This window comes from Pinus tabuliformis, chromosome J (assembly GCF_031772625.1).
Source record: "Pinus tabuliformis cultivar Carrire ecotype Pingquan chromosome J, CPIR1, whole genome shotgun sequence".
Taxonomy (NCBI): domain Eukaryota; kingdom Viridiplantae; phylum Streptophyta; class Pinopsida; order Pinales; family Pinaceae; genus Pinus; species Pinus tabuliformis.
The window spans coordinates 1,384,325,385-1,384,338,171 of record NC_142295.1 but is presented as its reverse complement, the minus strand read 5'-3'; the positions used below and the strand labels follow the sequence as shown (position 1 = coordinate 1,384,338,171).

At 37.1% G+C, this 12,787-nt stretch overlaps 1 protein-coding gene across 4 annotated transcripts in view; it reads left to right on the top strand.

The window, feature by feature from the left end:
• LOC149232516 (pentatricopeptide repeat-containing protein At1g10910, chloroplastic-like) overlaps positions 1-12,787 on the top strand; it is a 386,506-nt gene that overhangs the window by 59,906 nt on the left and 313,813 nt on the right. The gene's annotated exons all lie outside the window — the stretch shown is intronic.

Sequence of the window (12,787 nt, the reverse complement as noted above, 5' to 3'; positions counted from 1 at the left end):
AACCTAACATATGGTCCAAAACCAAAATTTTCTGGGGCGCTGCCCCGGACCCCATAAAGTGGGGTTACGGGTGCCCTTCAAACCCCCTATTAACTACGTGGAAAGAATATAACACAACCCAACATCATTGGTCTCCCTAGCATTGTAGCTCATGATCTCGTAGAGAGATAGAGCTCTTAGTTAAGGCCTTGCATTGTGACAATGTTGGTTGATATGATGCTATACAGATGGGATTACTAATCCGATTTTTCTTATGAGAAATTCTTCAGATTGAGAATGACTAAGTACCATTGTAAATGCCTCCCTAGTTAAGAGGGAGTGTTGAAGAAAAGTTTAACTAGGTTCGGTATTTGTAAATGGAATTTTGATCTTTGTACTTGTTAGCTAAAATAAATATTAGATTTGTAAATTATTCGAATGAGTTTCTTGCTCATTCATGAGTCTAGAATAGTTAAAGAGGCAAAGTCAATGTCATGCTCTTCTTGAGCTCATGTCTAATGTATACAAGTCTACACTATGTCAAGATTAGCCCTCCAAAGAAAGCATAATCCTCTTGATGTAGTCGGCCAACAAAACGAAGCAAGATCAGTCATGTCGGCTTGCATAAATGACACACCTTTTCAATGGTTCAAGTCGGCCTATTATGGAGAACGAAACTACTATATATACCCTATAGGGTCTGCGCAAAAGTGAGATAAGAAGACATCGATTTCCTCTGTGATTTTCGTGGGTATAAGCTACAGATCTTGGGTGTCTCTGAAGTTCTCAAGAAAATCACAGTGAGCAAACAAAAGGACCTTGCAATCTCAGTTCTTCGGATGGGTTATATAATAAGGATTTCATAGCAGACAGTGAGCACACTTAGACGCAACATATCTATGATGACAGGAGGACGCAATTATGATCTCGATGCAATGAAGAGAACTCAACTACGGTGATCACAGTTTCGACCTTCCTACAGTTTCGGTCTCCTCACTATCTCGACACTCTTCACTGAAGCAACTCCTTTGTCTCGGCATGCTTGTGGACACACTCTCAACATAACAACAATCTCAACATGCTCTCGGTGCAAGCATATTGTGTCTCGAAAGATAAACGAAGTCATGATCTCGATGCAAGCATACTCTGTCTCGACATCAACTAAACGTAGTCATGATCTCGGTGCAAGCATACTCTGTCTCAACATGAATTAAATGAAGTCATGATCTCGGTGCAAGTATTGATCACGAAAGGATCTCAAGGCAGCTGTCATAGATATATTTATATACATCTCAATAGCGAGATCTCATAGTATTAATAATGATTTCAGAACTATAAAAGATCTCAATGAAAATATGAACAATAGAACAACAGTAATGATCTCGTCATGAATATCTTGGTAAAGGTGCAGTAATGGTGTTGCAACATAAACAAAGATCTCAATGATGCAGTGAAAATGAAGATCTCAGCAGTGGCCATCAAGAGGATTGATGTCTTGGTCTTGGAGAGGCTCATCTAGGTCTAGGGTCATGGTCATGTTCGTCAATTGGAATCTCTATAAGAAGAATTATGTGCGGGTTTTCCTCTCCAAGAGGGAGAGGTTTTGGCCTTGGCAGGATGCCAACTTCTTGTGTTTTCATCTCTTTGTTTTGGTGGCTATTTGATGAAATAAGTAACACACACTCAAATAATATCAAGTCAAGAAGAATCACATTAATCCTACTTGCCCTAGATTCTTCAACATTCCTTCCTTCAATAAGAGCTTGATCCTTCTTAAGATGACGAGGTCTTCAATGAAAGCTTGATGTAGTAATCTTCTTTCTAGGTCAATAGGTCTTCTTTTTCTTTCCTTGTGTCCTTTTGCAAATGATTCCTCCTAACAAGCAATCGTTTCTTATTTCAACAAGATTTTCTTTAAGCTGCCTTCTCTTTCTTCACCTTAGCTCTGATACCATGTTGGACTTAGGCTCTAATGCCTCCTTCCTTCTCCTATTGTGTCATATTTGTACATCCTTCAATCGTATCCCAAGTTGTTTTTAAGGGGGGATGTTAGGATATTCCGTCACATAGGAAGTTGTTAAGTATAACTTGGTCTAGTGTAGAGTTCGGTAAAGTGTGTTTCTTTACTATGTACTTTTGTAACTTACAATCCGACGGTCACGATATGGAGTGATCCGACGGTTCATTCTCTCCTCGGTATTACCGACACTTGATCCGTGGCTTAACACCCGATTGGTCCATGATGTCTATTTAAAGAGCATGGAGGGTCATTTGTACGGTAACTGTTCATGAGAGAAGCTTATGTAAATTTTCATTCTTTTATTAATAAATTCCCTGAAGTGGCCGCGTTGGCTCAGGCTGTGGACTGTTTCCCTCTTTTAGGGTTTTAACTACGTCAACAATACTGGTGTATTGATCTGTGATCTGTTTGTGAGCGGTGTCCTTTGGTGTTCTGTCTGAGGAACTTACCTTGTAAATTCCTATATGGTATCAGAGCTATTTGAGGGCCGCATCTGTTGGTGATCTAAATCTGAAGCCGGTAGAACTGCATCTGACTGCTGTTTCCTAGATCTACTGTTTCTGACTACTTTCAGGCCGAGAGGACTGCTCTATTGTGTTAGGAGCATCTGTTCCAGTGAGGAACCCCTTTTGTTTCACACGAAAAGGTTTCCAGTAGCCCTAGCTATGTCATTTTTAAGATCTGGAGGTATATAATGTTTATTTGCAATTTCTAGTTTTTTTCTCTCTGTTTATTTCGGTTTATTTATCTCTTTGTTTTTTATTACCAAATCTACACCTTTCATTTCTGCGTATGCTCTTTGCCCCACGACTCTGTGTGATCTAGGCAAATCCGAAACATAAAGGAAGTTATTTTTCTCATGCGTATGCTCTTTTACGCCGCGCCTTAGTGTGATCTCAGAAAATCAGAAACATTGAGGAAAAATTATGAGTTTCCATGTAAAGCTAACTTCAAACCATGAGGTTTGTTTTTTTTTTTGTATGTCCGTTTTGGGTTTTGTGTTTTTTGTTTTGCAGGCAAAAAAGAGCCTTCTCAAGTAAGCACGTACCCCAAAGCTTTGGTGACTGAAAAAAAACCCCCTTTCCTCTTTTCCAAAAATTACTAACCTTTTAAACTAGCTCACTTGGTCCAAAGTTACTTTATGAGAATAGAGGTCTTGAGTTCAAGTCTTTCTCTTTGTTGAGCTAATTAGATTAAGTTTGGAAAGGGTGCAAATTTTTTAATATAACATTATCATTCATTTTTGCACATTCCCGCACTTCGTCAGCATCTTCAACAACTTTTCTTCAAAAGGCCATAACTTCTTCATCCGGAAGCTGTTTTCAGAGCTGTTTTTTTTGAATCAGCCTAATTTTTTGATATAGTAAGATATTATTAATAAGTCAAATACATTTTTTTTTCTAAGTTAAGATAATCTATTAATATGCACAAAAATGTACAGAGAGGACAAAGCCTCAACAAAGTTTAACATAGTGTTTCAACAAAAATCTGCACTGCCCCAACATTAGGGAAACCAGTCCACAGAAAGCAAAAAAACTAAGAATGGTATCAGTTCTTAAGACCAAACTCCACAAAAGAAATAGTGCGGTTTTGCCATGACATAATATCCAGACAGGAGACTAGATTCCAACAGATGCTAACAAAAACAAAAAGACCAGACTGAAGACACCTGGCAGCCATGTTAACCTATTTGCAATCATTCGGGATGGGTTCCTCAACAATTGGGCATGCCCAATCATCTGCCTTGTCCCTTGACATGCTGCCATGTGGCTCCCCACCACCGCCATGTGGCTCATCCTTCGGTTGGGCATTGCCAAGCCTACCAGTTGCCGCCTGCAAAGCTGACCCGTCATGACCAGTTCCACCTGAGGGGCGTGTGGCTACAGAGCTACCCCCTTCACCATGCTGACTGCCACCAAGGTTCTTGCCATGCAGAGCAAAGATACCTTCGTCCATCACGTTCTTCCCTGTGTCTCTGCAATTGCTGCGTCTGGGGGCGTCCTCTTGCCGCAAGTCGGAATTTTCCACCTGAGAGGCAGTCTGTTCATTGTCTTCAGTGAAGAGGATGGAAATAGTAGCTGTAATAACAGGCCTGTTCAGGGTGCTACAGAACCTGAATTGGGTTGAGTGGGGAGCGGGATGAAGGGGCAAAGGAAAATTAGCAGAGTGAACTGCAAAATCACCATGAATTGCACCTGAAGACCGAGCATGACCCCGCCCACTTCTTGTACTAGGATATCTACCCGCACCATGTCTCTGGGGATGATGCAGTTCAGGGGAAGGAGAGGAGGCAGCGGGCTCAGGGTGCAGATCAGTCTGAGGACGAGAACTGCCTCCCCGAGTTTCGCCTCTTCGACTTCTCATTCGATGTCTCACCATGCTGGTATCTCTGGCTAAGTGCTCAGAGGGAGCTGTAACAGAAGGAGCGATGACAGAGGGAGCGCTAACAGAGGGATTGTGAGGGGGAGCAGGGTCAGTCTGAGCAAAGGTTAGATAGCAGAAATCGGAATGGGAATGGTGAAACCCATTTCCAAAATCAACGCAGCAAACTAACCAGTAGCGACGCCCAGTTATAGTGCGAGAGCTGGGTTCATAGGCTTGAGTTGGGCAGTTGCAGTGGAGCAGGGGAGAAGGAGAGACAATGAGCTGAGGTACCTCCATATTCAAACAGTTAATGGCTTTTTTCCGCTTCAGACCTGCATTTAATGTCACCTGCAGTGTGTCAAGTGGGCGTCTCAGGGTGGTATGGGGAGGGGCGCCATCAGCCAAGTGGCCTGTCCTCTCGCCGTTGATCTTCAATGTTTTCATTAAATCAAAGTGTGTCACCCGCATCCAGGTGCAGTCAAATATTATTATTATTAGGACCTTGTAGTTAGAATAATATTTAAAAAATATTATTATTATAAAATAATACTATTAATTAATTATATATATATATATATATATATATATATATATATATAGATATATATATATATATATATATATATATATATATAAGGTGGGGTCCGCAAGTAAAAAAGGCAACTCCAAAATGGTTAACAACGATCTACATGTGGAAGTCAATCGCGATAAGGATGAAGTCAGTAATGTGCGATATTGTCTCAACGAAAAGATACAAATAGAATTAACAGAAAACATTGATTGAAAAGAGGGATAAAATAATACAAAGATGACAATTAACGAAACCACCAAAACACTTAATTACCATAGCGAACAAATTAGTCAACTAATGCAGAAGATAGACACGTTAACAATACAGCCTTTTTCCTAACAAAGGTTGATGACTAGTTTGCAAAATACAAGTGACCGTGATCATTAAGAACATCCTGAGATATTCTTTTCAGGTAGCCAATATCAAACTAGAATCCTAGACAAAAATCATCAATGAATTAAGAATGAATTACTAAAATATGATGGTAAAGATCACAAAGTAGTCATCTGGGTCAACAGACAAAAATCATCAATGAATTAAGAATGAATTACCAAAATATGATGGCAAAGATCACAGAGTAGCCATCTGGGTCAACAAGATGGACAAAATTTTTGAAGCAAACCCCCATTAGGTGAAAAAGAAAACATAATGACTGCTTCCAACAATCTAGAAGGGGAATCTTATGATTGGTTCCTATGGTGGACAAAGAAATGTGATGTTCATTCTTTTCATTGGCAAGGTTTCACAACAACATTATTAAAATGGTTTCATGATTAAGAGGATGATGATTTGTACAATAAATTTGTACATCTCAAGCAGAAGGGAACCGTAAGTGATTCTACTCACAAATGTGAAGTATTGGCGATACGACAAAGCAGATTCACAAAAGAGTAGCTACTTCAAATGTATATATGTGGACTAAAGGATTATATCTGTGTTGAAATGAAACTATGGAGGCCAAACACTATTGAAGATGCTAGATATATAACAAGGCTCATTGAACAAAAAATCAGATTCAATAAGACATCATTCACAAGTCGCAAAAAAGCAAGCAAATATTCAAACGAAAAATCAAGTAATTTTTTTTAGATAAATCTAACAAATATATACCACCTCAATTATGAGACAATGGTAACTGCTACTCAAATCTAGAGAAGAAAAAAGAAAACAAATGGTGGAAATGTGGAGACAAATATGCACACAAACATAAATGCAATACAAAGAAACTCTACACTTGTGAAGCAAAACATGAGGAAGACTCAGCTAGCAGTGATTCAGATGAAGAGACTAAAGAGGAAGTTGAAGCCCCAAGCACAAAACCAGAAGAAAAGGACATGCCTAGGATTTCTCTTACTGTAATCATAGGATTAACGCAACCATAAACCTTGAAATTAAGAGGACATAAAAAGGAAAACATCACTGTGATAGTAGACACAGGGAACACTCATAATTTTATAAATGTAAATATTTCAAGAAAACTAAATCTATGTGTGTACCTAGTGACAGATATAAGGGTAATGGTGGCGAAAGCCAAAAGAATAGATGGAGTTGGCAAATGTTGCAAGGCTAAATTACTATTAGACGGCAAAAGAATAGATGGAGTCTGGTTTCTACTTAGTACCCCTGGGAGGAGTAGATGTTGTTTTGTGAATCCAATTGCTATATCCATTGGGAACATACTATGAAAATCACTAGAAACAATTTATTAAATTCAAATGAGCTGGTAGAAGATATAAATTATTTGGATTCCAACCACCTCTTACTCAAATTGTTACTTCACAACAAATGGAAAATGTTATTCGAAAGGGAGCACTAGCATATATTGCAAAATGTCAACAAATAGAGTTATTAACTACAAATGCAGATCAACCACAATACCCAAAGGTTGTAGCTTTGGTTAAAGGTATAACGAAGTATTTCAAGAATTGCCTATGAAGTTACCACTAGAGAAAAAGATAGAACACATTATCCAAGTTAAACCAAATGTGGCGCCAATTAATATTAAACCATATCGATACTCTCATCGTCACAAAACAGAGATAGAAAGACTAATTTAAGATCTATTAAAATGTGGAGTTATTACAACAAGCAAATGCCCATATGTAGCTCAGGTTGTATTGGTTCGAAAGAAGGATGGATCTTTTAGACTATGTATAAACTATTGAGGGTTAAACAAAATAACTATAAAAAGCAAATTCCCCATTCTATTCATAGATGAGTTATTAGACAAACTGGAGCAAAGTTCTTCTCGAAGTTAGATTTGAGGTCAGGTTATTATCAAATACGAGTAAGGCTAGATGTCAAGAAGACTGCTTTCAAAACTCATGAAGGACACTATGAATTCAAAGTGATGCCATTCGGATTAACAAATGTCCTAGTTACATTTCAAGCAACTATGAATGAGCTTTTTCGTCCATACTTACAAAAGTTTGTATTAGCTTTCTTTGATGATATCCTTATCTACAACAAGACCTAGGTGTTCTTACCTTAAGCATTTGGAGGATGTACTTTCCTTACTAGAAAAATTAGTTCTATGAAAAATTATCGAATGTACTTTTGGTGAAAGAGAAGTCAAATACCTCAGCCACATCATATCCAAGGAAGGAGTCAAGGTAGACCCTAGTAAGATCAAAGCAATCAAAGAATGGCCAAAACCAAAAAATATATCAAAACTAAGAGGATCTCTAGGATTAACAAGATATTATAGAAGATTTTTCAAAAATTATGCGCATTTGATTGCCTCTATCAAACTTTTTAAAGAAAAATTCCGTTCATTGGGATAGTGAAGCAAAAAAATGTTTTGAGACATTAAAAGAAGTAATGTCATCCACTCCAGTATTGGAAACCCCATATTTTCCAAGCCTTTTGTGGTAGAGTGTGATGCTTTGGGGTTTGGAATGAAGGTAGTATTAATGCAGGACAACCACCCAATAGCTTTTGAAAGTCGAAAGCTCAACAAAAAGGAAAGCTTGAAGTCTACTTATGATAAGGAAATGCTTGCCATCATACATGCATTGAATAAATGGCAACAATACCTCTTGGGAAACAACTTTCGATTCATATAGATCACAACTGTTTTCTATTCTTGTTACAACAAAATACATTGTCTATAAAACAACATAAATGGATGTAGAAACTCAACTTTTGACATGGAAATATTACATAAAAAGGGGAAGGATAACGTAGTCGTTGATGCACTTTCACGAAAAGATGACAACATAACTACATGTGCAACATTAGTAGTAGTTCCTAACTGGTTAGATGAGATTCAAATTGAATATGCCAAAGATCCATAATCTTGCTCTATAATTGAAAATTTGGATCAAAATCCAAACTTTGAATGGAAAAATGATATCTTATGGTATAAAGATAGAATCTATCTAATTCCATCCTCCAAATTTGAAATGAAGGTTTTAAAAGAAACACATAGTTCGCCAGTAGCAGGACATGTTGGATTCTTCAAGATATATTATAATGCTTGTCAATCATTTTATTGGAAAGGGACGAGTGAAGAAATCCAAAAATTTGTCGCCAAATGTGATATCTGTCAAAGAAATAAAAATGAGAATGTTTTAATCCCAAGGTTACTTCACCCTTTACATATTCCAAATCAGAAGTGGGGGGAAATCTCGATGGAATTCATCGAAGAGTTGCCTATGTCTGATGGAAAGGACAAAATATTCGTTGTGGTGGATAGACTAACCAAATACGCACATTTCATGGCAGGGGCTCCCCAATGTCATCTTCAACAATAGGGATGCAAAATTTAAAGGGAATTTCTGGAAGGATTTTTGTAACCAGGTTGGAATATCCCTTAAAATGAGTTCAGCTTATCATCCGCAAACATACGGACGAACAAAAATAGTGAACAATTGTTTAAAAACGTATCTTGGTTGTTTTGTAACAGATAAACAAAATAAATGGTCTCAATGGTTACACCTAGCCGAATAGTGATACAATTTTACCTACCATACATCAACTAAAATGAATCATTTTCAAGCATTATATGGTTATGAACCATCAAAATGGAAGGAATTCACATTGAGTGACTTTAAGGTTCAAGTAATAAATAATCAATTGGAAGAAAATAAAAAAATCATTAAAATATTAAAAGCAAATTTAACAACTAGTAATCAAATGAAACAACAAGCAAATCAACACAGATCAAAGAGAGAATTCGAAGAAGGCGATTGGGTATTTGTAAGGCTTCAACCCTACAAACGATTATCTCTTAAGCAACAAGGAAAGAACAAGTTGGCTCCAAAATTTTATGGACCGTTTCAAATAAGCAAAAAAATCAGTGAAGTGGCTTATGTGTTCCATGTATCGTGTCTTAAAAAAATTCTAAGACGAAATCAGTTAGTTCAAACAGACATACACGAAGTTGATGACGAAGGAAGAATCGTTTTAGAACCAGAAAACATTCTTTCTCCCAGGGAAAAAAATATGTTCTAAAACCATTAAAGAATATCTCATTAAATGGAAAAAAATTCCGGGAGAAGATTCTTCATGGGAAACATAAAAGTTTCGACAAGAGTACCCATCATTACCCTTGCTTTGAGGACAAAGCATCTCTAAAGGAGGTGCAATGTTATGAATATAATAAATAAATAATAAATAATTAAATGATAAATATTTAATAAACAATAAAAAAACATTAATAAATAATTAATTATCAAAATTCAAGAGTCATGATTGTTCAAAACCCATTGTGACTAGTCAATGCCTATTTAGGTACACCGTCACGAGAGAATGTAATCATAAATCATTTTTATCGTCAATAATAAATATATTTATATCTTCTCTTAATTAAAAGTTCATTTCCATCAGATAGCCACTCCTCAATACGTGTGCCAACGCTTATATCCCATGCATAAGGAGTCAACTCACTCACAAAATCATTAATCCATGTGTAAAATACTAACTAATTTCATGGAAGAAGGGAAGGACACCATCTCTCAAGCAAAATAATCATATAAAATTTGAAGAGATGCCTCAACATGTGTGCCAAAGAAGGTGAGCGCTCCATACTAAATCAATGTTTTCATCATAACAAACCACTCCAAGTGTGAAATCAAGCCAAATAAGTAAGGGCATTTAAGAGATAAGCCTCCAATCAAGTCAAATGTGGGTTGAACTAGTTGTCGAAAGGTCTATAACCTCCTAAAGATGTCTAAAGAAGAGGAGCGCACCATTAGGGGCAATGATCGATGTCATAATACATTTATAAAGTATGTGTCAAAACTAAAAGCCCCCAAATAGAGTAGGGTGCTCACACGAGGAAGCTCAAACCACATGAAATAATACACTGAAATACCTGGAACCATGTGAAAAGGGGTGTATAAAGCCAAGCACTCTCCAAAAGTGTAATGTCGATGATACCAAGGTGTAATCCTTGTGTAAAATATACAGCCCATGTGCTAGCTGCTAGGGTGGTGACTAGGACATCATAATCAAAAGGGGACCATGTGAAGCACCTTCCCAAGTAATAAGCCAATACATCAAGCATGCCACCACAATGTTGAGTATAACATAATGCAAAGAATGCTTCGATATCAGCCATGGTATATCAATAATCAATCGCTGGAGAACATAACTGCATGCATCGAGCGGTGAATGTGAAGAAATAGGCTGTTGTCTTGGCAATAATGAGCCAAAGAAGTATTTGCGGTGAATATATTCTATGGGCATGAGTGAATAGAATGTGCAATCAATTGCTTTCTTCTAGGCAAATCAGACTTATCATTGGTGATGGTCAAAACAATTAGCAAGGGAAATGTCCAGGCCCATAGTAACCCCCCGAATATGTCAAATTACCATCAATACAATACTACAAGTCTTTGTCATAGGAGATGAAATACGCAAGGTGAAACCTCATGCAATGTGGCATGTAATATTTGGCTCCACATGGCGTCATGAGCTTTGGAATATAGTGCATGGGAACTCCAAAAATCTATGAATACTTGATTCAAACAACAATGAAAGATGTAAGATCCTATGGTAGGGTGAGATTCTCACCTTAACACATTGCATATTGTTAGCAGAATCAATAACATGAATTCACTCAAATGCATGGTGTAAAGAATGGCTCTAAAACAAGACATGAGCCAAAATTGTCAAAGGGAGCATGAAATTGAACAACTGCTCTAATCTACTACTTTACAAGCTTATTTTTTCCTAATCTACTAATTTATCCATTACATTAATTGCCATCTCGAATAATTGCTTCAAATTTGCTTCAATGACTTTTTTGCATTTAGGTGGCTAGGATAGAAAGAATTCGTGCTTGTGATATCTTCCATCCAAAAGTGAACCAACCATAAGTTGTCAAACTTGCTGTGTTTCTTTGGTTTTTATTTCCTGTTATTTGACATGAGAACAAGATCTACTTTTTACAAAATTCTTGGACAAGCCCTCTTATCAAATGTACCTTGATTTTCCTAACTCTAAACGAGGTGATCAAATATTTTTGGCCTATTTTCATCAAGCTGATAATTCGCCCTTGCTTGAACTACTTCTTGATCTGACATGAAATATTGCAACAATTGATATACTCGGGTCTTTAGATGAATAAGTAATGCGACCTCCATCTTGTATACCGACTCAAATAAGAGTTTTCCTATATCTTGTTTTTTGGTTATCCAGTATGCCCATATAGCATATTTTATTCTACTATCCCAATTTCTTTTGTTGTCACATAGTCTTATTGATGATGACCATTAGATTCTTATTGCTTGACTTAGTTAAACCATTTCCTTGTGGGTAATTGCCTGATGAATGGGATAGGGCAATGACATAGTTGAAACAAATGGTTGATAAATCTACTAAGCTAAATGCTTTAGCATTATTGGTTGTAATATTTGCTGGGACACCAAACCTGGTGATTATCTTATTCTCTAAAGAATCCATTACCACTTTGTTGGTTGCCCTGATTGTGAGTTTCCTAGTTTTAAAAACCGGTTACTGACCGGTTATCTCCTTGAGTTATCAAACTGGCCTAACAAATCCAATTGGTTGGTTGGTTAGGACTGATTGGGTACCAAATCAGCCGATTTGGCCGATTTTTGTACAAAACTGTCCAATTAGGAAGCCACATGGTTGGGCATGTTGATGGGACTCCTAGGTGGTTTTTGGAGGTGGTTTTTAGCAAACCATGGTAGGTTCCCTTCTAAATATGCCCCCCTAAGCTTATAAAAGAATGCCTAAGCTCCTATTTGCCTCACACATTTGATTTCTAGTGTTTGTGTGCATATGAGAGCTTGGACAGTTTTGCACCAACATTGAGTTTTGGAGCAACAACAAGAAGTTTGGAGGTTCTTTGTCATCTTGGAGCTAGTTTGGAGCTGTCTAGTGGAGTTGGGGGTGTTGATCCCAATGCAGAGCTAGTAGTTGGCAAATTCCGGTTTATTGAATCCGATTTGATTCGGTTCCGTTTCGAATCACGGTTAGATAAGCAACTAGTTTGAAAACCGGTTCCGGTTTTTAAAACTATGAGTGTTCCCTCTACCCAGCTAGTGAAATAATTAATGGTGGTAAGAATCCATTGGAAACCATTACTAGAAATGTCCTTAGAACTCATCGATGAAATCCAAACCCCACTGCTGAAATGGTGCCTCTACCACAATAAGTTGCAAAAGTAAAATTGCCAAATGTTGCCTACATGCAAATATGTGACAATGCTGACATGCTCCAACAAAATTGTTGTCATTCAACTGTTAAATTTCTAATACCATTTGGATTTATTTTCTCATGGAAATTAATTTGTCCCTAGTTTGTTATTTATTTACTCAAATAATAACTGAATCACCGAAAAATAAAATCACTGGTATCTTTAACTTCTAGAATTAAAAATA